General features: G+C 41.5%; 1 long non-coding RNA gene across 1 annotated transcript; it reads left to right on the forward strand.

Moving 5' to 3' along the window:
• Positions 1-4,380: 4,380 nt before the first annotated feature.
• Positions 4,381-5,348, forward strand: LOC115925943. Its single transcript, XR_004064877.1, has 2 exons — positions 4,381-4,615; positions 5,014-5,348. It is a non-coding gene; the product is annotated as an uncharacterized LOC115925943 (long non-coding RNA).

The following is a 5,348-nucleotide window of genomic DNA, read 5'->3' on the forward strand; positions in this document are numbered from 1 at the left end:
AACAGCATTTCAACTAAACTTAAATATGGAATATATATTCCATATTTGCAAAGGATTTGAAGTTACAAATATAAATTCGTCATTATCGTTATCTTTTTATAATTGTTATTAAGTGAGGAATATCCATATTTCAAATAGAAATCGAGGCTGATTAATTAAGTTTATGACAAGTAAAAACTGAATGTCAATGTCGATGAATGTTTTTTTATAAATATATTGTTTAATTTATACTGATTTGTTTGTACATCTTTTGATGTGTTTTTAAAGAGATGGGAAATAAAATTGAATCGAATTGCATTGAAGTATTGTTTGGTAGAAGCTGTTTACACTTTTGAGATAAATACTTCATCTTACTATAATACCAGACTTTGAAATTAACCTTAACTCTCGGTCAGAAACTCCAATAGGAACTGCTACGAGCGCCGTACGAACGATTTTGGGCCAACGGAAATTCGGGAAGACAGTGGAAAAACAGAGAGATTCATACTAACGCATCGTTCGTACGAACCTTTGTGATCGTAGCTTTAAGAATGCATATTTGATTTCGAACCATAATATACTGCAATTATATGCCATTTCACAATGCTACTCGATGTAATTCAACACAGTCACACACATGATGCGAGGATCTATCATAGAAGCATAATTGAACAAAACTGAGAGAAAGAGAAAGTGTCAGGGAGAGAACATTTTAAAGAGAGAGAGAAAAAGGGGGAGGGAGAGAAAGAGAGGACGGCAAGAGAAGAATGGAAAAGTGGAACTGGAAGACATGGAGAAGAAGAATGATGATGAAAGTAAGTCAACGAAGGAAAAGCAATTGGATGTAGTAAGAAAGGAAGTTATTTTTATATTGGACATTTCAGAGTCAATATAAAAGTTTCCTTTACACAGAAAAATAACAATTTGCCAAATATACATGACTATTAAGATAGGATGTATGCGCAAAAACTTTAAATCTGAAAAGAGATAACATATAATGGGACTGTGCATAACTAAGAGAGTAATAATAATAATAATACTAAAAGAGAACATTTCTTATGCGCCATGTTTGTCAAAAATGACACTCCTGGCGCAGTTGTGTGGAAATTGTATAATTTCACCAGTAACTAGTCAATTAAGGCACAGGTTTATCCATATTGATTCATTAGAATTGGGATCACTTGAGCTAATCTTTATATATTTATAAATAAAGTACTATAGATCCATTGAAGCAAGAACAGGCATACAGTTTGAATAAGAGTAATGGAATCAAACATGAATCAAAATAATGTATGCAGTGTGTGTCTGCACAGTCTGGCGATCACACATGGCGATCTGTCGTGCGTATCTGGACACCTACCCCCCGGACAACCATTCCCGGATAACCACCCCAAGGATAACCACCCTCTAGGAAAACTACCCCCTAGAGCAACTACCTTCTAGGACGACTACTTCTAGGACAAATACTCCCCGGACAACTTCCACCAGACATCTACCCCCAGCCAACTACCCCCTAGGATAACTAACCCCGGACAAATACCCCTGGACGAATACCCCCAGATAACTACCCCCTAGGATAGTTGTCCCAGAGGATGGTTGTCCAGGGGGTAGGTGTCCTAGAACCCTGTCGTGAACGCGATCTAGTCATCTACATCCTCCTCATCGTTATCACTCTCGAAGCTGTCATCCTCGTACGTCATAGCCGCTTCTTGATCTTCGTGTTCTGGGGGTGAGATCGAGGTAACTGATTTAAAGGTGGAAGGTTCGTTCTCATCTTCCATTATCCCGCTACCACTGTCCTCATTCTTTATAATCCCATGTTCATCGGTCACCCAAGGTTCCTTTCCAGAGGAGCTACCTACCCTACTATCAACGACATTCAATAGCATCTTCACGGAGGCTTTCTTCTACATGAGTAATGTCACCTTCAGTTGCCATGGTAATATTGTGTTGAGGTGAGGAGGTTTCGATCAGGATCCGAGAGTTTCTCAAGTACTGAAGTGATGTTGCACTTCTTCTGCCCCTCCCCTATATCTCTATTCTACAAAATAATAATAAAATGTGAAATAACTGATTTAAAGGTGGAAGGTTCGTTCTCATCTTCCATTATCCCGCTACCACTGTCCTCATTCTTTATAATCCCATCTTCATCGGTCACCCAAGGTTCCTTTCCAGAGGAGCTACCTACCCTACTATCAACGACATTCAATAGCATCTTCACGGAGGCTTTCTTCTACATCAGTAATGTCACCTTCAGTTGCCATGGTAATATTGTGTTGAGGTGAGGAGGTTTCGATCAGGATCCGAGAGTTTCTCAAGTACTGAAGTGATGTTGCACTTCTTCTGCCCCTCCCCTATATCTCTATTCTACAAAATAATAATAAAATGTGAAATAACTGATTTAAAGGTGGAAGGTTCGTTCTCATCTTCCATTATCCCGCTACCACTGTCCTCATTCTTTATAATCCCATCTTCATCGGTCACCCAAGGTTCCTTTCCAGAGGAGCTACCTACCCTACTATCAACGACATTCAATAGCATCTTCACGGAGGCTTTCTTCTACATCAGTAATGTCACCTTCAGTTGCCATGGTAATATTGTGTTGAGGTGAGGAGGTTTCGATCAGGATCCGAGAGTTTCTCAAGTACTGAAGTGATGTTGCACTTCTTCTGCCCCTCCCCTATATCTCTATTCTACAAAATAATAATAAAATGTGAAATCACTTAAAGTTTTGTCATAAAATTAAGCATTCCAGTAAATGCTTGTAAATAGATACGACCTGTGCAATACAAATCCAACATGCAACATTCATAATGATGAACGAATGCATGTATTATTGCTGGTTACAGTACTTAAAAAAGAAATAAAAGCGAATGCTCCTATCATAGGTATTATACCTAGATTTTGTATTCCATGAACTGACGTGACTAGATAAAGATAAAAAGAAAGAATAGAGAAAAAAAATTGGAAATATGTAATTGTGTTTGAGTGAGAAGTCAAATACACATTATAGACAAAGACAGACAAATAGAGACAGAGAGGGGAGAAAGAGAGAAGCAGAGAGACAGAAAGAGGGGGAACACGGAAAAGAGGTGAAAGAACTTCCTCCACCTCCGTCCAATTAATTGAAACCTTTTTATTCACATTTCTCCCACCGGAACAAAAAGAAGTGCCAGACACTGATACCATCGCCCCCCCCCCCCTTGCTTAGCCCACACTACGTCATTGCAACTCATGTCATCTAAAAAGTTTGTGGTGGGACTACATAATCAAAGAATAAAACAAACGCAGACGTTTGCTCATAAATAAGAACACCGCTCCAATATAAACGAAATAAAATCCATTAGACAATACAGACAAACTAAACACGAACAGATGGACGATGATCGGAGACACCGTTTTCTTATCAACAGTTAGAAGGAATGGTAATGTGTCGCCTTCTAAGAGAAGTAGACAGAAACATGTGAGGATTGGTAAACATTGCGCCTTGAAATCTAACACTTCGCACACTCTGAATGATATACCTTTTAGGATCTACCTTAAAAAATTCAGACTTGGGAAATGTATAAAAAGAGGGCTGGTAGAACCATGAAAGCCATAGTCAGTGTCCTTCAAGATACTGATCACAAGCAACCAAAGACCACTTCAAGCTGATATCATCAATATCATCATGGCAAGCCGAATCATTCTCAGCGGACTCTTGGTCATCCTGGTCCTTGCTGCTGTTTGTGCCGCACAAGCTCGTAAGTATAAACATATTTGGATCATCGATGCGGAAAACTTTTCAAGCTTTCCATGTGCTAAATCTAAAAAGGTATTTGTTAAAGATATCAATGGCATTAGGTACTGAGCAGTCATATGAGGCGAATAAAGTGCATGTACGTTAACAAAATTTCATATAAGACTGTGCAGAAGTATGTTTTTAGTTGGTCCGTATTTTTTCTCTTAAATTCGTAAGCAAGCGGCGATCAGCCACAGAGACCACGCCCAAGACCAAGACCAGGCAACAGTACTGGCCCACCTCCTCCACCTCCAAACAACGGTTCTGCCCCTCCTCCTCCTCCACCAAGCAAACGTTCTGACTCTCCTCCTCCACCACGTGACGGTGCTTCCCCTCCTCCTCCTCCACCACGCGACGGTTCTTCCCCTCCACCTCCTCCACCACGCGACGGTTCTTCCCCGCCTCCTCCTCCACCACGCGATGGTTCTTCCCCTCCACCTCCTCCACCAAGCAAACGTGCTGCCTCTCCTCCTCCACCAGGCGACGGCTCTTCCCCTCCACCTCCTCCACCACGCGACGGTTCTTCCCCTCGCCCTCCTCCACCACGCGACGGTTCTTCCCCTCCTCCTCCTCCACCACGCGACGGTTCTTCCCCTCCACCTCCTCCACCACGCGACGGTTCTTCCCCTCGCCCTCCTCCACCACGCGACGGTTCTTCCCCTCCACCTCCTCCACCAAGCAAACGTGCTGCCTCTCCTCCTCCACCAGGCGACGGTTCTTCCCCTCCACCTCCTCCACCACGCGACGGTTCTTCCCCTCGCCCTCCTCCACCACGCGACGGTTCTTCCCCTCCTCCTCCTCCACCACGTGACGGTTCTGCCCCTCCACCGCCTCCTAGTGGACCCCCTTCAACATGTAAGTAGAGTATTCATCTCTTTTACATGTATATATTTGGTTATACAGCAAGGTTACCGCCATTCATGTAGGATCGTTGAAGACAAAGCATATCCTTTTCTGGAAAAACCTTAATGTTAAATGAAAATCTGTTCAATACAGATTGCCCTAATATTGCCGTCTGTTTTAAGTTGTTTCAACTAGTCGTAACACCAAAGTTTATCAAAATGGGAAAAATGTTCCTGTTTTCATGTCAAATGCATGAAGATATTATTCAGATGTGATATCATATTAAGAGTGCGATATGCAATAAGCAGCATGAGAAATCATTTCGTGAGTATGTCTAAAGCTAGACGAGTCGTCACAGACATTAGAAAAGAAACCATAATTTAACCATATCCTTCATTTCGTCCTTTTAGAGAGGCCTTCTCCTCCGAACCCAAACCAAGTGTAGACGAACGAAAAGCTGATTCCACGCAGGACTAGAAGACTGCTGTTTATCAAATGACAACGAATTTAGTCACAATTAACGGCAACGAATGGCAACCAATCTTAAATATTAGTTTCCTTATGATGATCTAGGCCTTTCATGTAGTTTTGTTTTTCTTCTATACGATCATGAAATGATAAGAGATGAAAGATTGGGCAAAACTAAACGGATTTAATGAAAATCAAGTGCAAAGTTACATCACTTATTTCATAATTCTTTGATCGGGTGATAGAGTAACCGGCTACCCGCATTCACTTTGCTTCA

Source organism: Strongylocentrotus purpuratus, unplaced genomic scaffold (assembly GCF_000002235.5).
Source record: "Strongylocentrotus purpuratus isolate Spur 01 unplaced genomic scaffold, Spur_5.0 spur5_scaffold_19, whole genome shotgun sequence".
In the NCBI taxonomy this organism is placed as follows: Eukaryota; Metazoa; Echinodermata; class Echinoidea; order Camarodonta; family Strongylocentrotidae; genus Strongylocentrotus; species Strongylocentrotus purpuratus.